Source organism: Stegodyphus dumicola, chromosome 3, assembly GCF_044657685.1.
Source record: "Stegodyphus dumicola isolate Sdum_Otavi_A_Nest chromosome 3, ASM4465768v1".
Lineage (NCBI taxonomy): Eukaryota > Metazoa > Arthropoda > Arachnida > Araneae > Eresidae > Stegodyphus > Stegodyphus dumicola.
This window is the reverse complement of record NC_140770.1, coordinates 157,334,237-157,357,501: the sequence shown is the minus strand read 5'-3', so window position 1 is coordinate 157,357,501 and position 23,265 is coordinate 157,334,237.

The window sequence follows — 23,265 nt, the reverse complement described above, 5'->3', positions numbered from 1 at the left end:
TGAATATTACTACCCGGTCGATCGATACAATAACGAGTACATTGTCCAGTTCAAGAAAGTGAGTGAGGAACAAATCTTTGCGAGTGGATACCCCATCACGTGTGATCAAATCATCATTGTTCCCAATTTAAATGACAAGCCCTGGATGCCTGCGTTTATACGAGACCCTAGAATTGAACCCGAAAATTTGATAGGCTACTTGTACCGATCGCATTCGAAACCGATGGATTATTTGACCAATTTGAGATCTAAACGCGCTTCTCGACACGGATTCCAACCCTATAAAGTTATATATAATAACTCGGAGGGTAAAGTGGTCGAGAAAGTGGAAAGCGGTCTTCCAGGACAGGAAGATCCAGTGGAAGAGGAAGAGAAAAAGAAGAAAAGAAAAAAGAAAATATATGCCAACCCGATACAGTCTGACGAAAATAATCATCAATCCACCACGAACTGGACTAAAATCATTCTTTCTATGATAGGTATCTTGGCGACACTTGCGTTCCTAATCTGCATTAATATACTGTTTAAAAACTAAAGTCGTGAGAGACAGAAAAATATCTGAAACAATCCATTCTTAAAAAGATTGGGATGTCTTTTCAATCCAGTCGGTTGGAAAAAATTTTTCAGAGCTGAAAAAAAAAAAAAAAAAAAAAAAAAAAAAAAAAAAAAAAAAAACTTTTTGTTAATTTTTATCATGTCCTTTAGACATGATAAAAATTAACTATCTACTCTTTTTGTCTAGGAAAATGATGTCTCACCCTTTCTAAAAATAAAATTCCAAGAAATAAATGAGTCATGGTGTATTTTTAGAAACATGGTGAGACATCATTGAAAACAAAAGGGGATAGTTAATTTTTATCATGTCTAGAAGACATGATAAAAATTAACAAAAAGTTTTTTTTTTTTTTTTTTTTTTTTTTTACAGAATTTTTTCTTAGCTCTGAGAAATTTTTTCCAGCCGACTGGATTCACAAGTCATCACCATTTTTTTAGGAATGAACTCTTCCTTATCTATTTAAGCATTTCGAGTTTCGCTTCAAATGTGTACGTGCTGTTGAAGAGGGACCCACCTAGATCCTAGTTGACTCATTCATGGGGAAGGAAAAAAAAAGTATTCTATAACGTGTTGGAAAATGTTGGAGGTAAGTCTCTTTCTTTTTCATTTTTTTCTAAAGATTTATGAATGACAAACGGAAAGGTTTCTTTCTTGTACTCTTGAAGGCGATGAAAATAAAACAAAGCTTCTTGGAAAGCACAATATTTGGTCCGACCTATATGTTTCGGACAAAACGATGAATATTCATAGTTCATTGGTATGGGCGCGGTATGAAACGCCTCCTTGTTCTTGGAGACGAAATTGAAATAAATAGGACGGGCCAGTATCTGGTACAAAACATTAATTTTCCAATAATGAGGGCAGTAAACGTTTTTATATCCTGCCGTTAGAGCTACGAGAAACGGTTTTAATTGATCGTACGGCAAATGACCCTCATTCCATGAAAAGCCATGCGTTATATCCGCTAACGGTAAATGAACACTCGATACACTTTGTTTGGCGGAATAGGATAATTCAGACCACGGTATGGGTGGTTCCACGTAGATAATGCCTTGGGAACGATCATGGGTGATATAAGCCACTTCTTTAATAATATAGTCGGAAAAGTCATCATTATAAGAAAGATTGATTTCTTTGGCGAGAGGATCACCATTCAATTCGAAACCTTCGAAATTGAGAACGATATAGGATTCCATGTTTTATTTTTATCGGTCATCTTGTTTCAGGAGAACATTGAATCTAAAATCCTCTACGGTTATCACATGAAAATCTCTCAATTTGCCTTTTAGATAGGTTGCTCCAACTAAGTGGATGGATTGAGTTCCATATTTTTTCTTTAATTGTTGGAAACAAATCTGCTCTGATACTTGTACTGCAATAGGTCCTAGACGTATCTTATCCTTGCGAGTGAACAGAGTTATATATTCTATACCCACTCGATGTTGACGAAACTTTTGTAGAAATTGTATTAAGGACCAAGATTGAAGACCCAAGGTCGATTTTAAATCTCTTTCCAAATTAAACGTGGCAGTATGGGAAATAAGAACAATATATCGAAAGGAGGGACCTATTTGTCGATTGAACCGTTCGGTGATTCGCCATGGAAGAAAGGTTGAATGATTCATTTTTTTTCAATTTAATTTAATTTTTTTTTCTTCTTCTACGGTTCGAAAGATTAAACAAGCATGGCAGAGTATTTCCATATTTCTGTTTTGAAAACTATTCAATTACCGATTGATCGACTCATCCAATTCGTGATTGGGCAAAATCCTCAACTTGAAAACTATCAAGCGACGTACCGGTTTCTGAATTTATTTTTTGAGATTACGCCTCGACTCGTTCGAGATTTTAAATCACAGGCCGTTGCTCATATCCGTCACGTGTTAGATAATATGTCGCAATATGGACACCTATATCTTTTAATCGATCAGCAGCCCCTGTTTAATGCCCTGGAATGGAATGATGAAGAATTTATTTTATCGAATGAAGAAGTCTTAGACCCTATTCGCAAAATGGCCAGTCAGTTTTTTTCTAAAGATTCTGCTCATTACCATATCACTTGCATCTATCTCTTATATTTTTACGCACTACTCGCGAATCCGAAATATACTTGGATCACAATGGATTATTTAATGCACGGCAATAAATATCATCAATATTTATTAGCTAAACATGCTCACGAAGAAAAGTAAAAATAAAATCATTAGACGAGAAATTTATTTTTGAAAAGATAAAGCAATATAATGGAATTTTATCCGAATCGATATGGTAGCGAATATTACAAATATCGAAAAAAAGATCCAGTCTTTGTGAAAAGTGAATATGGTCATGAAAGGTATGCCATTCACTCCCAAAAGGGGGAAATCTATCCCTACAAAGGTGATCCTTTCGCTAAAACCCGAGACGGCCTTCCATATTATGCCAAAGATCGCAAAGGAAATGAAAAATATCCTCTACAACGTAAAAAATCCCTCGTTATTCAAATTCAAAACGAATTCGTTCTGGCCAAATACGCGGACGGAAAAGAACGATACCCGGTGGATTTCCGAGGGAACGAATATTATTTAGTGAAAAATGAAGAACCTTACGTCCTGAAAGATGCCCAAGGTGAAATCTACTTTGCTAAAACATGTAGTGGAAAAGTCCTCATTCCCTGGAATTATTTTGAACAGTACAAGTATCTTCTCTCAGAACATTATAAACGCACATGCGATGCTGCAGGAAACTGCGTTTATCAATCCATGGTACCCGTTGAAGAAATTCTTAAAAAGTTGTTTCCATGCCTCTGTTTGTGCTTAGCTGAAATACCTACAATGGCTTTTATTTTAGCAGCTACGTTAATGTCAATACCAGGACTGTAAGAACAACGTTCTTATATATAGTCAGTGAGAAGAGAAAGAATGACTCGAAGCTGGCTGAGAAAAAATTCTAAAGATTTAAAAAAAAAAAAAAAAAAAAAAAAAAAAAAAAAAAAAGCCTTTTTCTTCCGAAATTGATGTCTTCAATTTTGGAAAAATTGAAGTTGGAGCAGCTGAGTTGGAGCAGCTGAAACGGAATCACGAAACCTTACAAACTCAGTGGGAGCAATTGAAACGAGATCACGAAACCTTACAGACACAAATTCGAACGCACGGGTCTGAAACAATACAATGGCAGAGGCAAATAGTAGAACAACAACAACAACAACAACAACAATTGAATAATAATAATAATAATATCGAGTTTCCAAACCGTTTGATGAACGAATGGCAAATGCTCCACCAACGCTACGAAACAGGACTTGAAGAATGGATGCAACGAACGGAAAGTTTAATCCGCCCTTTGCAAATGGCTTTACAAGAAACGATCGAGCAACTGAAACTTCCTCCTTCTTCTACGACTACGGTCCTTGAAACTTTACCGCTCGAATCGCCTCCTTCTCAGCAGCTCATGATCGAGTCGTCGCGATCTAAATTAGAGCAATTACAAGAAACCCTCGACCAGTTTTTAACATCGTATCAATCGGAACAAAAACAGCACGTCCAGCAATTGAACGAGGAACTGAAAGGACAATTGACCCTTTGTCAAAACGAAAAACGGATATTCGAAAAGTAGTTGGAGCAGGGTCAGAAAGAACGAACCGACCTCCTGCAAAAATGGAAAATCGAGTCCGAAACACATTTCCAGGAAGGTATTCAACGCGTTCTTGACACGCTGCAAAAGAAAAATCCTCATATCGAGACGATTCTTCGAGACGAAATGGCTAAACAAATGAAGGAGTTCCACGAAACGCAGTTTATGACGTTTTTACAGACGATCCTTCCCCCCTCATTTTGGAAACCTTTAGGTGCGAACCAAGATTGGAAAACATTTTTCTTCCAGCAAATTCAAACGTATATCCAGTATTTACAAAATTGGCAAACCCAGCTTTTGAACCAATTAACACTTCTCGGGAATGCTTTAAATTAATCGCTAACGCCCGACAATTTAGCTCATTCCGTTCTTCACAGTCTCCCTTCTTCCTCTAAAAGCATGATGGAAGACACGACCCTCTTGCAACGATTGCACGATCCTCAACAATCGATTGAGAACCAGAACGAAGCGAAGGAGGTCCTACAACAAATCCAAGCTCAACTCCATCGGGATCGTAGCCAAGAACATAAAAAATTACAGCAGAGTCTAGAACATGAAAAACGGCAACGCGTCACTTTGGAAAAGAAACTGGAGGTCCTGAAAACGAATTTGGTAACTCTGATACGGACTAAATGGAATGCGTATTTTGGGGCCACGGATTACGATCAGATTCTCTCGGAACTCGAAAAAGTATTCCATTTCAAAGAAAATCTAGAGAGGACCCTCGAAACGCAATTGGCGCAACTGAAAGGTCATTTTCCCGAAATACCGGTCGTTCAATTCGATAATTTGGCGTCGAGCATGATCGAATGGGCTCGACAGGTCGAGAATCACAACGATTGTGAAGTCGAGCTCCGTAAAACCAAAGAACAACTTTTCGAATTGAAACAGAAACTCGATCAAGTCGAAAGTAATTATACGAAATGTAATGAGTACCTCCTCTACGCCAAAACGAAATTGACCACGTTCCTAAAAACGATCCTTCAGAATGACCCTAGTGATCAAAGAGAAGATTGGCCGCAAGCCGTTGTCCATCAACTCCAAAACGTGATTCACGAGCATCGACAATTTCAAGATCTCGTTTATAAACAAATTGTCACGCTTCGAGCCCAGTTTCCGAACATACCGGATCCCATTGAAGAATTGGCGAATTCGGTGATTTTATATTTCGAGCAGGAACGAGACCTGTATCGACGGCAGTTGGAGGAACGTCCTCACATTACCGAAGTGAAAGAACCCACTACTGTACCGGCCATTACGTATCCTACGGATCAAGTGGAGGAATTACAGCGGGAAGTGAAAGATTTACAAAACCAACTGGAAGTGTCTCGGTCTCGAAAGCAAACTTTAGAAAACCAACTGGCTAAAGCTCTCGTAGCTCCGCAGGATGTAGAAATGTCCGATACTTCGAAATATAAACGAAAGCACGTATCGACGGTCGACGAAGACTATGTAAGAGGTCTGTCATTGGATTTACAAGATGCCAAACACGCTTTAGATCGATGTCTGGACGAAAAAGCCCACTTGCAAAAGGAATTGGAACACATTAAAACCGAACCAACCCCTTCTCCCTCCGTATCGTCCGATTTCAAAATGCTCAGTGACCTGTTTTATCAATTATACGTGTCCTATTTTCGATTACGATTTGATGTCGTGTACGGAAAAACCGTTTTTTCGTCGGAGGAATATATTAGATCCGTGCTGAATAAATTGGATTTCGTGGATCGAAGCATTCGATCCAATATGACTGTGAAAGAATGGACCGATGTTTTATTGCAATACATCAAGTGGGACGTACAAACTCTGACAGGAGGGTTAGATTGGCAGGGGTCGCATACAGCCTACATTAAAGATGAATTCTTAACCTATTGCATGAATCAAACGATTGAAATCATTGACCGGTACGCGAAAGAATTGAGGAAACAGACCGAGATGTTTAGAAGTCCATAAAATAATAATAAAGGGGAACTATGGAATATTCAGAGTTAATCGATCGTATTCTTGCGCAGCCGATTTTAAAAGCGGGGATTGACGAAATCGTTGAAAATAACCCGAGAACGTTAAACCTCGTGAGCCGGGAATGGAAAAATATATTAGCCAACAATCCTCAGTTTCAAGATTTTCAAGCTAAAGCGATCCCGTTCCAGCATCCCGTAGAAAAAGGTTATATTCAGATTGAAAATATTAAAGATTTCAATCATCATTATAATATTCTCGTAGCGGGGTATTGGGTTCTCTGCGCTACTAATTATAAGAGGAATCTGAATGCCCATTCTTTCATATGTAAACTCTGTCCTCCTCTGGTGGACATTACCAAAGCCGTGGCCGCTGATCATTCCCAAATGCTGATTTCAGAACAATGTCGGTTCTTCATTGAAAAATGTGGACCTTCTCTCTGTAAAGCATGTCGGCAAATGAGTCAACGAAATGATCTGAATTCTCAGATGTCTCAAAATCAATGGTGTTTACGCAAAACCAAAGTGTTTGATGGAACGACCCTTTTAAACGTGTTTCAAGAAACCCTGGACCAAGAATTTGTGAATAACGATATGTTTATTGGTATTTTAAATATTAAAATTAATTCGCGGTACTTTTGCGAAACGGACGCTTTGTATTGTAGAGTAGGAGGCATTTGTAGAGATATGATTCTCTTTCAAGAAGATGCTCTGAATATGATCGAAAAACCCGTGTTTCAGTTAAATATTTTAGAACCTTCTTCGAGAAATATTATTAACGAAACCATTTCCACTACCTTCGATAAAGAGAAAATCAAAACTGAAAAGATGGATCTAGACCAGGTTCCCAACTAAAGCAAGAACAATCCAGATCTGTGCAAACCATTCAAGAAAGAGAAGCCTAAGAAGGAGGCTGAGGATGTAAAAGGCAATGAGGATCCAGTCTATTTAGGTGAGGTTTCTGCCAGTTCTATGAAGAACAAGTTTAGTAAATTTGCGTATAAACCGTACGCTCTCAGGTCTCGTCGTGATCTGGATTAGAAGTTAAAAAAAAAAAAAAAAAAAAAAAAACTTTTTGTTAATTTTTATCATGTCTTTAGACATGATAAAAATTAACTACCCTCCCCTTTTTGTCTGGGAATGTTGTCTCACTCTTTCGAAAAATAAACCGTGACTCATTCTTGGAATGATTGCCATTAGAAAGGATGAGTTATAGTCTATTTTTAGAAAGTGTGAGACAACATTCCCAGACAAAAAGGGAAGGGGGTTGTTAATTTTTATCATGTCCAAAGACATGATAAAAATTAACAAAAAGTTTTTTTTTTTTTTTTTTTTTTTTTTTTTTTTTTTTTTTTTTTTTTAAGGTCTCAAAAATTTTTTCCAGCCGACTCGATCAACAAGACCATCATTTTTTTTTTTTCAAGAATGTGTTCTCACTTATCTATTTAAGTCATTCAAGTTTCATTTCAGATCGTTTAATGCTATGGCCTGTGTACAAGCTTCTACATGATGAAAACAGATTCTGTGTCAAGGTATATTACCATTTTGTTTTTTTTTTCCTTTTTACATAATAGAAATTTTTCTGTACTGACTTTTTAACCCCCCAACCAAATCAATTTTTTTCTCCAAACCTTTTCGCATTTAGCAAGTTAGGAACCGCGTATCAGAAAACTGCATGGCATTTTTCATAATGAGATTATCGGGCAAATCCTTTCTCGTCAATTGTTTATTTAAAGCCGTTTCTTTGGGATACGTGATGCATTTGGATTGATAGAGATGCGAAGATCCTGTTTCTTCTCCCATCACAACAATCGGTTCAGGGTGACAAATATCTTCTAACGTATAAAACCCAACCCCTTTCTTGTACGCGACATTCGAAATGACGGTTTCGGGAACGAGGTCTAAATTGGGTAGTTTATGAAAATCGAATAAACAATGCGCCAGCAGGAAATTGTAAAAAGGAGAGAATTCCGTTTTAGGGTCGACAAAGAGACCTCCATTCGCCATGTCGCATACCTTTATCTTGTCGAAAAGCGTCGCTACATTTGAATTATTAATATAGTGGTATAAACCGCAAAGACGTTGCTGAAGCGTGCTCTTGAAATGAACCATCATTTCTTCTTGCATCTTCGTGGTTTTGTTCACGCCTAAACCAATTTCGTTCGTGTTGCCAACACTTAAATTCCGTAGCAGTTCGTAATGGAAACGCCGATCAAACACATCCATGGCGTTATTGCGTTTCAAGTCGGTCGGGTCTTGAGAATACAGGTGGTTGATATAATGCTCGATGCACGGGTTGAGTTTAAACGTGAGATCGTCCAACTGGACGTCGTGTAAATCGGGTCGGAAATGTTTATCCAGGAACTCGCGCGTCGGTAAAATGACAGTATTTTTCGGAAACGAGAAATTTTCCTTCACAATCAGGAAAGGTCCAACGACCTTGGTATGCGATTCCGATTCCATTCGATGATAATAAATTTGCAATCCATTAGGATTTCGAAGATGGTTCAGGCAGAGAATATTCCAAAACGCCGAAATATTGTCCGACCCACAAGGAATTTTTCGATTACTAAAAATACAATTGGATTCGTTCATTGTCTTGGTTTCTGAAAATCCGGCAAGGGTCAAGAGACATGCGATTTTTTAACAAGTCTGGAGGCAAAGTCGCTAAACAATTTAAACAATTCGACATTCCTGAGAAACGAGCAGGGGAGGTCGCTAAAGTCGTCGCGAAGAATAAACCCCTTCAAAAAGCTTTTGATAAAATGTTTAGTAAGAAAGCTCTTCTGACCGCAGGAGGGGTGACGGCCGTCGCGCTCGGTTCTCAATATGTCAACCAATACATTCGGGACAATTCGGGCTGTTTTCTCTACAACGGAGGGGACATGGTTTGTAAACTTAAAGAATTGAGTTGTTGTCAACCCGAACCTGTTCACGGGATCGAATCGTGCACGGGATTTCCTATTCAGCAATGGAATGCGTGTGAAGGGTACGACAACGAGAAAGAGGATACGTGTTGTCGATTATGTGATTGTCAATATCACGATTGTACACCGACGCAAGAATTGAAATGCCGTCGACCCACGATCGGAGAAGCTTTAACGCATTTCAGTCAAGGCGTGACGGGTTCCATCACGAGTGGTATTTTAGATGTTTTGGGTAATTTACCGTACCTAAAACCAATCTTGTTGGGAATCGTTCTTGTCATCATCGGCCTTATTATTTGGAAATTCGTATAAGAAAAGATGGATATCGTTACACTTCAATCCTTAAAGACTCCTATCGATCACCTTCTTCATCATAAATATCGTCCTCGACTGAATACCGTGGTACCTCAATATATCAAATTTCATAAATTTCCGCCCTTCACGAGCCTCGTCACGCTCGAACTGGTGCGCGATCCAGAAGTACGGGAAGCGGTGCGAGACTATATTCAAACGCTGTTTCGAGAAAAAGAGAAATACGGCTATTTGTATTTTTTGAGTGAACAAAACCTCGTACTTCCATTTACAATTCAATGGAATACAGAATTGGTCATGGATCCACTGAACTTTTTTACTATCATTACGGAAATAGATCAGATAGCCGACCAGTTCGCTCAACGGGGAGATATGACGTACGAAATAACTCGCGTTGAAATACTCTATTTTTTAGTGTTGATTGTGAATATTCAACTCAATTGGATCACGGTCGATTATTTGCTACGATGTAATCAGATGTATGATTACTTGATTGCTGCTCCTAATCGAATCTTGACCAATTCCGAAATGGAAAAGAATACAATATGATCTCCAAGTTACGAAATGCTTCTTCTTCAACCCTCCTGAGCGATCTGAAGTAAAACTTGAAATGTTTAAATAGATAAGCGAGAGCCCATTCTAGAAAGAATTTTGAGATGTCTTGCCAATCGAGTCGGCTAGGAAAAATTTCTGAGAGCCCAGAAAAATTTTTGTAGATGAAAAAAAAAAAAAAAAAAAAAACATGTCTTAAGACATGATAAAAATTAACTCTCTCTTATTTTTGTCTGGGAAGGATGTCTCACCGTTTGAAAAAAACAAATCATAACTCATCCTTTCTCATGGCAATCATTGCAAGAATGAGTCACGGTTTGTTTTTCGAAACGGTGAGACATCCTTCCCAGCCAAAAAGAAGAGAGAGTTAATTTTTATCATGTCTAAAAGACATGATAAAAATTAACAAAAAGTTTTTTTTTTTTTTTTTTTTTTTTTTTGTAAGCTCTCAGAAATTTTTTCCAGCCGACTCGATTCACAAGACATTTCAAGATGACGTCATCGTTTCAAGAATTGTGTATATCAGTGGATAACTTTCGCACTTCTTGTGAGTTGAGTTCCTAGCTGAGCTAAGGGAATCACCATTTCTCAATCTACAGATATTTGTTTCGTTTTTTTTTCTCTTTACAACAGAACACATGGAGAGGAAACTGGTCGTTCCATAAATTCAATTCTTAACCGGACAATATCGAGAAATTTTCGAGCTTCCTGACTTAGGCGAATGACGATCGGGGACGATGAATTTCTTGGTACAATGATACCTTCTTCTTCTTCGGTTTCGACCGTTTCGGCCGAAAAGCATATTTTATGTCGAGCCAAAGTTAGAGCCAATTGAAAGAGTTTCAGATTGCCGTACCTGATTTCTGGTTCCGTGGAACGATTCTGATGATAAAATTCCAGCCATGATTGAACCAGGTAAGGTAGATGAGCATAGGGTTTAGCAAGTGGAACTGGTTTTTCTTCTTCGATTTTGGTCAGACACCATAAATCATGAGGAATGGAAGCATATCGAACTCGGTGAAGCGCATGCTGACAATCGTATTCGTAACTCTCGAGAAACGTCAATTCGCTCACATCTGTGACGGGATGGATCAGACACGCCGTGTTTCTATTAGCAGGTTGTTTCGGATGAGATTCGAGCATGACATAACTTAAACATAAGAAAGCCTTTTTGTATTCAAACCCGATGACCGTCGAACAGAGTACGACCGGTTGGAGTGGATACGTGGTTTCTGGTTCGTAGAGAATAGGAATCCAGTGCACGGTCTTGGGGATGGCTTGATATTCCATGTACCGCTGATACGGTGATCGAACATATAAAATCGTTTCCGGTTCAGAACCGTTGACGACGAGTCCAATGCATTTCCCGTTAGGATTCGATCGAGTAGCATTTTCGAACCCGATTTGAAACGGGTATTCGATCAAGAGTCCGACCTTCTCAAGCGAATTTCTCTGATCGTACGTATTCAAAATATCTTGGACAATATATTGAGGATGGTGCTGATACGTCCATTGTTTTTGAATGAGCGCCGTACTCTTATTGTACTCAATGGGAAACGGGATGGGTTTCTCAGGATTCACGGACGGTAAAAATTCAATAAAGGAGGACGGAAAAGCCGTTCGCGTTTTCAGAGGATCGTAATAAACGTCCGGTCGATCTTTCCATTCGTTGATGAAATTATGGACGAGGTCGTTCTCGTGATGGACCTGGTTGGACAAAAAACAAAGACGATACCTTTTCCCTCCGTCATCTTCTGCTAAATGTAATCTGGGCCCGTTATCATCATCAAAGTAATGTCCTCCTGGATACGGTGTATCCCATTCGTCTAAATATAGAATTGTATGATTATTTTGGGAGCGGTACACGTTTTCGAACACGGGATTTTGTAAATACCGTTCGATTGTTTTAGGATCTTTCAGAAAAAATGGTGTGGCGAAAAGTTTGAAAAGATTGTGGGAGGATTCCGATGAATTCGGGATCGTGGGGAAAATGACCCGTTCGTTTTCTAAAAGAAGGATCCATGACGCATTGCGTTGAAGAAAAACGGTACACGACAAGTCCGACATTTTACAATAGGCGGCTAGGGCGAGAACGAGTGGTTTCTGACTCGGGACGACTTTATCGAAATGAGCGAGTTTTCGAATCACAGAAGGTTGAAGCCGCATATGGGCCAAGGGAAAAAAAATCGTATCTTGAATCACATTGAATCCTCCTAAATGCAAGCCATGAAATTGGCTGTAAAGTGTAGCGTATTTATGAATATTCATTATCCTTTGTTTTTGAGAGGGTCGGATTAAAAAAAGAAGAAAATAGACATCTGAGAAAGTATCCGCAAGTGGAAAAGCTTACGATGAGCCGATTTTATAGTTGGCGTAGTATCCGAACTGACATTCGCTAAGGGGTCTAATAAAATCTAAAATCCATGGCTAGAAAATAGATGGGGAAAATCTTTTATGCTTCTGATAAAAACCGCTCGTTGTAAATCCAGAATCCATTGGTTAGAACAGATGCGGGAAATGTATTTGGAATTCTAATAAACAGACCAAACTGCCTTGAGTATCTGCAAGTTTTTTTTTTTTTTTTTAACTTTCCAGATATTTTTCTTCCAGCTCTCACAATTTTTTTTTTCCACTCGCTTCATCAACCAAACAAGACATTGCAAAATTCTTTCTAGAATGAATTCTCGCTTATCTATTTAAGTCATCCCATTTTCGCTTCAAATCAGTTTGTGCTGCTGAAGAGGTAACATCTCCTAAGGCCAGTAGTCTAATAACCAAGATACTACATTCTACTTTGTTCGAAAAGAAGAAATCTATTGAGTAAGAATGGATTATTCGTTGATTATCAAGAATATTCTTTCTTCTCCCATCCTTGAGAAAGCTATCGACGAATTAAAAGAACGTCAAGGTGCTCTCAACTTAATATGTCCCAACTGGGAAGATGTTTTAAATCACGATCCGCTGTACGAGACACATTGTCAACAAAAAGTTCAATTTTCCAAAGGAACTCGAAAAGATACTGTTCACATCCGAAACATTATTGGTTTACAAAATTGCTATAATGTTCTCGTGGCTGGTTATTGGTATTTGAAACCGGGGGAGAATAATAAAACAGGAACTTCGTTCATGACTCGACTGTGTGCTCCTTTAACTAAAATTGGCGAAAGCATGAAAGAGAATCCGCAACACAAATTTGCGGAGAATTGTCGTTTTTTCATGGACCGGTGCGATCCCGCGTTCTGCTCTGCTTGTAAAGGAGCCCAAGATAAATTTCAAATTCATAGAAATATGTGGTGTATACGAAAGAGTCGGATCTTTAATGGAGAGGGTTTAAAAAATACTTTTCAGTGTTCGATTGAAAATATGTTTGGTACGACGACTCCTTTTCTAGGTATTCTAAACCTTCAAATTTCTAACCGGTACACTTTCGGAGAAAATTCGTACAAGATAGGAGGTTTAGTTCGCGAATTTATCTTATTTAAAGAATCTGTTCTGTTCTCGACCGATCTGGATATTGAAAGCCTCTTTCCCTCCCTGTAGTCAAAGAGATGGAAGAAGGGGAAGAGAAGTGTCCCGAAATTATCGGCATTCCCAATTACTTCAAACCCGTTACTCATTTTTAAATAAGAAGAAAGCATTTAGAAATGGATTTATGGAAAATCCATCGTCGACATTTATTATCCAAACGACGTTACCGATTTTTTGCCAAGATGGCTCAAAACGAAATGGATCAACTTCCCTATCTCACCCCTCATAATATGTTTATTCATCGAGGTTTATCGGAATCGCTGTTCAGTAACAGTTTTGTGATTACCGATCATATGCTTTCCAGCATTATACACCGAAAAGATAATATTGATCCTCATTACAGTCAATATTTGAACAAAATCGTTCCTTGCCGCAATTTTAATCAACCTCTCCTCCTTCAGTTAATAGCCACCTCGATCGCGGAAAAGGTGAAAACGGAACAGAAAGAATTACCGATGGACACAAGAGGACTTCCTAAAGACCCAATAGAGGATCCAAATGCTAGGAAAGTAAGTGTTATTAAGGGGGGTCCAGGAACCTCCACGGAGGATGCACTGAATCAAATGTTTGGCGTAAACAAGTAATTTAAAAAATAATGGACGACCCTGTCAAAATGGTGAAGGCTCAACGAAACGATATGGTCTACAGTGTTCGAAAGTATTTATTATCGATCCAGAATCTACAAACCAAATATAAATTTTTGCAATATTTTGAACAAATAGGGGCCCAACGAGACAATGCCGGTCTGGTGCATGAAGATCGAGGCGATAAAATAAAAGTTGTGAACCTCTATTGAAAAAAAGAAGATGACGCTTTGGATATTTCTTCTCGTCTTTTATCTTTACCTGATCATGATCTACCTGTTTCGAAACGAGTCCCAAACGACTACAACCCCTCCTTGGCAATCCATTTCTTACCAATCTCCTCAGCGGACGACGCTTTATTCGACTTGCATTCACGCAACCGATTGTGACGACGATCAAATATGTTTTCGGGGTGAATGTCTTCCCAAACTCCTTCCCCATGCTACTTGTTCATCAGCTACGGGAGAGTGGGTTCTGGTGAATCAAAAAGGATTGAAATTCGCGACCTGTTTTTGTAAATACCCTCATCTCGTTACGCAAAAAGAACGCGGGGGGAATTGTGACGTGGACATTGCTTGCGGACCTCACGGCCGATTAGAAAGTTTAGACAAAGATCCTTTGAAAGAAGGTAAATGTGTTTGCGATTTTGGATACAAGCCGCTTTTGCAAGGTTTCGGGTGTGAAGAAATGACCGCTCACGAACGATTAGCGTTTTCGAAGGAAGAAGAAAAAAACAACATATGGGATCCAACCGTATTTTCCGAAAAGTATCTCGCGTCTTTCCAAAAACCCGGTTACTTCCAGCAGCCTTGTTCCTTCGATGCTTTTACAGGTCAGTCTTTAAAACATATTTTTTATCATGCAGAATTTGGAAGTTGTGTGTGTGATCCGAGGTATGGGAATATTGGGGTGCGACTCGATCATCCCTATTATTTGAAAAATAACGATAAGGTCTATAATGCTTGCGCGAATATTTTTAAAAGCGAACCCGATTCCCCGATCCATCATGTGAAACTGTTTGCCTATTTCTACATGTTTGATTATTCGCCGGTCGCGTTTATCGAATTTGAGAATTTAGACCCGACTCAATTATCCTATCCTTTCAATTATTACGTGGTCCAATCCAAGAAACACCATCTACAAATCGAAGAAACGTGGCCTTTTGACTACATGCAATATGTTTTTAAGTACCTTCCCTTTACGGTGCATACGCGTCACTGCCACGAAGATCCTATTTTTCATGTTAAAACGTGCTACGAAACCATTATTCGACAAAACCAGCTCACGCGTTGCCAGTTGATTGAGCAAGAACTAGATGGAAAATTAAGTCAACACGCAAACGCCTACACGCTCCTGTATCGATATCCCGTATGTCTTTTTTCAGAGGAGGATCGACGCGTTCCCGAAATTTATCAAGGCCATGTCGTTCTCAATCCTTTCCTTTTACTGTTGAAAGCCCTCCCAAACCTTCTTCGATCGAACGGTATTCAGATGAAACCGAATGAGGAAGGCATGTGGCATGTTACGTTTGCTCGAGCTCCTTATGTAGAAACATATGCGGCGACGATAGATCCAGCCGTCTTTCCCGATATTAAAGGAGAACCCACGAAAGCGTTGGAAAAAGGTCATTTCTTTTAAAGAGAAAGAGAGAGAAAATCAAAATAAAAGAAAGGGAGACATATAATCAAAATAAAAATGAAACGCGCTCATGAAGAATCCGAAAAGGAAATGGACCATGAAGAGGGGGAAAAGGAGGAAGAAGAACCTACCCATAAACGAATTAAACAGTCGGACGTGTCTCTATTATTAGAGCTTCAAAATAAACACACAGATCCCGGTCAGCAAATGAATCGAGAATTGGAAACGGCTCGCGAAAAATATCTCGTTTCTTATCTACGGAAAGTCATTGAAAAACTGCCCATGAGTAAACATGTTCTAGACTCAACGACCGAAATTCCAGAAGGCTACGAAGGATTTTTAAAAATGTACAGTATCGCTAAAACATGCGTCCATTCGGAAATTCAGTTAAAAAAATTGATGGCGTTTAATTCCATCTTGACATGTTGAATGGCGTGATAGGAAAAGTCATTCACGATAAATATATCGCTCCATATTTAACGAAACTCGTCACCGATCACGATTTGAATCGGGCTTTTGCCGTATTCCAAGAAACTCTGCAAGCAGACGATACGAACGTATCCACGGAAGTCCATTGCGTTTCGTTTTTGATTCAAGACGAATTGTCAAAGAAGGAACCTCTCAAAGTCCCCAACCCTTTGTATAATCGTTTCACGCAGCAAATGTATGCCGTCAGTAAATACGTGACAAGTATATTAATGGCGATCGCAGCGAATCATGCAACTGCATCTACGCCTGACTTTGAAATGATCGGAACACCTAGAAAAGGAGAAAAATAACCAATGAAAAAAAAAAAGCTTAGGAATACGAAAGTCCATTAGTAACAAAACATGACAATGTCAGTTGGAAAAATTTTCTAAGAGCTGGGAAAAAAAAAAAAAAAAAAAAAAAAAAAAAACTTTTTGTTAATTTTTATCATGTCTTTAGACATGATAAAAATTAACTCTACCCCCTTTTTCTTTTTTGTTGTGAATGATGTCTCACACTTTCTAAAACTAGATTTCTAAGCAAAAGAATGAGTCATATCGTTCTTGGAAATTTATTTTAGAAACATGTTGACACCTGATTCAAACCAAAATAAGGGGTGAGGGGTGGTAAAGTTAATTTTTATCATGTCTAAAGACATGATAAAAATTAACAAAAAGTTTTTTTTTTTTTTTCAGCCAGTTCAATGTGGACAAGACATTACCCTTTTTTAACCAGAATAAACTTTCACTTAACTATTTAAATCTTCAGTCAGTGCTGTGGCCTGGATCCAAGCTTATACTCCATCATAGGAAAAACCTTCTTATTTGGGTCCATATTCTTAAAAGAATTTCTTTTTTTGAATGTCTATTCTCCATTCGATAAACCACGCAACCAACACCAGAAACACGATCCATCGAAACTGAAATATATAGAAGAGTTTAGGAAAGAAATGAAATCCATGGAATATAGTTTCGGCCGCTTCATGGTACCGTAAACGCCGATCAAGGTTGACGAGCTGTTTAACCGGTTCAGGAGCGATTAATAATTGTCTGTCTTGATTCACCAGAATCACGGAATGAGCCCAATCCACCTCATTTAAAGAATCCACGTTGAATTTTTCTACCGAGGGGTAATTGGGATAAACATGTTCCGTTACATATCGTAAATGCGCGTCTAAGAGTTGAGCTGTAAAAATAATATTTTTGGGATACGTCAATAACAATTGACTTCTTAGAAATTCTTCCTGATAAGGAATCCAAGCTGATGAACGATCAAGAATCGTTTCCATCATGATATTATTTCATTTACAATGTTTTTTTCTTCTTTACCTATTCCAATGTTTCATGTACCGAAATTTACTCGTCTATTATTCGGGACAATCGATCCCTTTTCATTTCAATCTTCTTCAGTGGTATCGACAAGTCCATCAAGAAATCACATAATAAAGGAATCATTAGTGGATAAAACAATGTTTGGTTTTAATCTTCGTTCGACTCTCGCCATAACCATTTTAATATGTCTGGTGACAACACTGGTCATCATGGCCCTCATCGTATATCGTCTCTCCTACGGCAGTGTGGCTTTCGTTTACGATGCTGCTGATCCGAATAAAGTCACGACCAAAGGAACGACAGCGAGCGATTTCTGGACCAACAATAAAATGTTGCTCATTGCTCCAACGGTTGTCAATGTGATCAATATACTAATGGTCGGTTTATTACTTTACGTGTAACCGAAAAGAGAATAAAGACTAGATTCAAAAATACATCACGATGGATACAAAGGCTATCATGGTAATTATCTTATTAGGAATTGTATTTGTCTCGTTACTCAATTTCGGCTACCTGGCAACAGCTATTTACAGTGATGCGACACCCAAAACAGAAGCCGAACATTTTAATCAACGCAACTGGATGTTTTACGGAAATATAATGCTACATATTATTGCTCTGATGCTAGGCATTTTTATGAAAAAGTAATGATTTAATTAAAAAAAATATGACAAGACCTACCCAAGATGAATCCAAAATCTTTCAGAGAAATACTTTCATAGATAACGATGAGTCACTCGTATTCATAAACACGTTCAAGGTGATGGACGGGCGTAACTTCAATCCAAGAAGAAATATACCAACAACTGCTTTTATTGACATCTTGCCCACTCAAGAAGGAAGAACAAGAATGATCAGAGTCAGCTAGAAAAATTTCCCAAGAGCTAAAAAAAAAAAAAAAAAAAAAAAAAAAAAAAAAAAAAACTTTTTATTAATTTTTATCATGTCTTCTAGACATGATAAAAATTCACTCTACCCTCCTTTTCGTTTTGAATGATGTCAACATGTTTCTAAAAATAGATCTCTAAGAATGAATCATACTTTTCTTGGAAATCTATTTTTAGACACATGTTGACATCATTCAAAACGAAAAGGAGGGTAGAGTGAATTTTTATCATGTCTACAAGACATGATAAAAATTAACAAAAAGTTTTTTTTTTTTTTCTTACTACTAGAGAATATTTTTCTCAGCTCTCAGAAATTTTCCTAGCCAACTCAATTGACCAGACATCACCATTTTCTTACAATAATGAAGTTTCACTTATTTATTTAAACCATCCCAGTTTCACTTCAAATCAGTCTGTGCTATGACCTGAATACAAGCTTCTGTTCAGGTATGTTAATAATATATTTTTTGTTTCTTTGGCTTTTCGCTTTTAGTTTATGTGATTCGTCTTTCGGTATAGAGATCCAATATTTTATAATGGCAATTTTGATTTAAGATGGTCACCATTTTCGCCATTTTCCGTAGCGCTTGATCTGCTCGAGTGTCCATGTTGCGTCTATCTTCATAAGACATATCTAAATACAGCTCATTGGCGTTCGGTTCAATATTTAGGTGATACACTTCATGATTGCGTTCTTTGTCCATGAGAAACTTGAACACATCAAATTCATTTGGCCGGCGATCGGATTTGAACGGTTTCAGGACTCTCGGACTGTAAAGTCGTTTCCCCTTCGGATCAAAGACGAAACCCGGACAAGGTCCACCTTTTTGAGAACGAACTTCCACCTCGTCCGGTTCGACATCTTCTTCGACCTGTCGGCCATTGTCGGAACGATACTGTAATTTAAACCGTCGCCAATTGTCAATAAACGCGTCGAGAGTATCCTCCGATTCTGGAAAATATTGTCGGTAAAGCGTTTCGGCTTGAGTTTGTTCTTCGGGTAATAAATTGGCATACTCCACATACTCAGTGAACAATTTCCGGAAAATAGGATCTTTCTCGCTTAAATAAGTGGCCATTTCATCCAACGTCATTTCGTATAACTGTTCGACAAAATTCATGATGGAAGTGCTTTTTTCTTCTTATTATTATTATTGAATTTTCAAAGCGGACATTATATCTTCCATTCTCTCACATTGATAGCGGTATTTTAAATATTTGAAAGATGTGATGGCCATGAGCGCTAGAAAAATGACGAGCGTTAAGACCGTGAAATGAAATTTAAAGTGAGTTTCTTCCTCATGCACAATCAACACGCAAATGGAATAGAGTAATCCGCCCGCTAAAGCAAAGATACCCAACGGTTCTAGGTTTGAAATATTCATGGGGATCCTAAAAGCGACTGGGAAACTCTCAAGTTAGTAAATACTTTATTCCAAAATTCTTCGTGAATAGCGAGCGAATTTTCTAAAGAGGCCTGGAACGTTTCGTACTGAGGCAGAGTTTGAGCAAACGATAAAATACAGTCTTTGGGATTCTGCATCGGCGTATGAACTAACCATTCGCGTAACCGGTTCCACGTCTCGGGCCAACATTGAATTTCTTGGTTGAACCGATCGGCAATCGAGGGACCGAACGTTTCATTCAAAAACCAAGAAATGCAAGCTACAGTTTGTTTCATAATCGTTTCTGAATTCATGGTTCCTTATTTTTAAATATTTTTTTTCATTTATTTCAGAAAAAGAAAAAGAAGAGCAAAGAATGAATCATTTAGACGAATTGTTTCAGTACCTTCTCCAACACAAGAAAACAATTGTGTTTGGGAACCTGAGTCGATTACCCTATGTGATCAACGATTACATTTCCAAACATTTATCCCACCTCACCAATTTTGTCATTTGTCCCTTTTATACGTACCCGTCTTCCCCTCATGTGCGTGTAATTAAACCGGAAGAATTGAGCACGAACACGTACGATTTATTATTCTACATTGAACCTTTTCCGCATGCCGTTTTACACCACGACATTAAAACGGCTCAACACCTTATCATTTTAACGAGCCACATGATTTTTATCGATCGATCGATACCATACGTGTTCCTATTTATCCTATTTTCATTTCCCGGGAAGTTTAGAAAGGTATATGGAAAAAACCAAACAGCTGATGGATTTGGAACAGACGTTCCTTTACAAAACGGATCTACCCGAAGTTAAAGAGTTCAAGAAAGCTCTTTCGATCGGTCCTAGTCCTACCCTGGATCGATGGATCAGTCCCGAGAATCCCGATCCGACTCCCTTAGAAAACATGTCATGGATTTTAATCGATCTCACGTCCTTCCGGAATACGTCGTCACTGTTATTTCATTTTTGGACAGCTTTTGATTACATGCTGAATCATATCGATCGCATTGAAGGCTGGCAATTGTGTTTTAAAACGTCCGCGGAAGCTCGTGCTTATAAGAAACTCGTTCAGAAATGGATCGATTATCTCTGTTGTAGGGAATTCCAGCACGGGAACGTGTTACAATTGAATGAAATTCTCTCCCTCACGCCTTTTTATCGAGCAGGGACGGTCGATCTTCCCATTATTTTAGAAAAGAAACGATTCGGACCTTTGGAATATATTCTTTGCACATCGGTTCAAGATGCGTATCGAGCTTCTATGCGATATAACTTAGATCCTGTCGTCGGATCCGTGTTTCGATTGAAATAAAGTCAGAATGAATGATCCTAACGAGGATGATGTTTCGAAGGAAATTCCACCTCTTGGAACACCCGAAGTTATTTATTATGACGATATTCTACCTTCACAAATTCAAAACCAAGTCGACCTTCCCGACGATTTCGAACTTCAATTTCCTCTCCACACGTATGCCAAATCCGATGTAACCACTAGCCCTTACATTATTCGACCGTCTGTTTCTCCTTCTTCTCGAAGTTCGAGTCCAAGTTCAAGACGAAGTCCAAGAAAACGCAGTCCGAGTCCAAGAAGGAGCAGAAGTCCAAGTCTAAGCAGGAGCAGAAGTCCAAGTCCAACAAGAAGAAAAAGTCAGAGAAATCGTAGTCGTAGTTTAGAAATACGTCATTCTAGAAGAAGAAGTCCTGTAAGAAGAAGTCGTTCGGCTTCCTTTTCATCGTCTGCATCTTCTTCTTCCTCTCCTTCCAATATCAATCGTAGAGGAACACAAAGACCCATTCGTAGAAGACCTATGAGAAAACGTCGAGGATACGTTCTTGGATCTCGAACCGTTCGTGTGGGTCCTAATCGATTGCTTCATAAATATGGTAACCATTCCATTACGTTTGTGACCGAAGGTGGGGCCCGCATACGAAATAAGAAAATTCCCAATAAAGCTTGTCGATATCTATTAAGTCATTGCTCCCGACGGCATCCAACAGCTCGAGATCGATTGCCACGACAAGCTCGTATTGTTTTGAGAAAGAAAAGAGCTTAAACACAACGAGTTGAAAAAGAAACAATATCCAAGCAATTCACAAAAGCCAAAAAACAATTCAACAAAATAATAAAGTTCACTTACCAAAATGTGTATATAATAGACTTTAACTGAAGATCTTTCGAGGCTGGTATCCAAAGCACAAACTGATCTGAAACCGAAACTCGAGTAATTTAAATAGTTAAGTGGAAATCCTTTTTCTGGTTTTATCGATCGAACCAACTGGGAAAAATTTCCAGAGCTGTATTAAAAAAAAAAAAAAAAAAAAAAAAAAAAAAAAAAAAAAAAAAAAACCTTTTTGTTAATTTTAATCATGTCTTCAACTATCCCCTTTTGTTCAAATGATGTTAATATGTTGTCTCAATATGTTTCTAAAAATAGAACATGACTCATTTCTTTCTTGGAAATTTATTTTTAGAAATATGTTCGAAAAGATGAGACATCATTCCCAGACAAAAAGAAGAGAGAGTTAATTTTTATCATGTCTAAAGACATGATAAAAATTAACAAAAAGTTTTTTTTTTTTTTTTTTAAGCTAAATTTTTTCCTACTACCCAACTTTTGCTTCTCCTTTCTACCTCCCCCCCTTTCGTTTCACAGTATATAAACAGCTGGAGCTGAGACGATTTTCTCATTTCATACTGAGGACAAGATGGATCAGGAAAACACTGTAACCCTGGAAACTTTGACATTACCCTTGAAGGATCGTCTCAAGTACGTGTTGGATGAAGTCGTGCTGGAAGAATTTAATCAATCTAATTTGTTTACGACTAAAACCACCGTTCAGTTGAGAGTTTTAAAAAGAATAGCTAATATGAGGATGTTTCCGTGGACCTTGATTCAAGATTTGAAACCTCTTGTACCCGTCCATTGATACTGTTTAAATACCATTTGGCGTTTATGGACGGATGTGCAACAGCAGTTGGTACAAAATAAAACCATCTCCACGCCAGATGAATGGAATATGATCGAGAAAAATTTATCTAAAGACTATTCTAGATCGACCGATCTAATAAGACTTTCCAACATCTTATTCAAACGACAGGAAATACCTAAGATAGAAGTGTATAAATTATTTGCCGTAGACGGATTGCTGGGCGAGGATCTGCAAAAGTATGTTTTTAATCTACAGTACGGAGGAGATGAAAAAACACCTTTAAACGAACAAGAAGCTCTAGATTTTAAAGCAGTTCATGCTCGAATCGTCCGTTGTTTATATCACGAAGTTTCCAAACGATCGGAATCTCTTCTCTACGTGGATGTGATTCGACGTACTATAGAAGAAATAATAAACACTACACCTTCTACCAGTGATGAAGTAAGCGAATGGGGTGCATTGTATTTAAAGTATCTTGGAGAGGATCTATTTTCAAATATATTTTACGAAATTAAAGTCTGGAAGACGAAAGAATTGGAACAATACCAGGCGAAAAAGAATCAACAAGAAAATAATTCTCAAA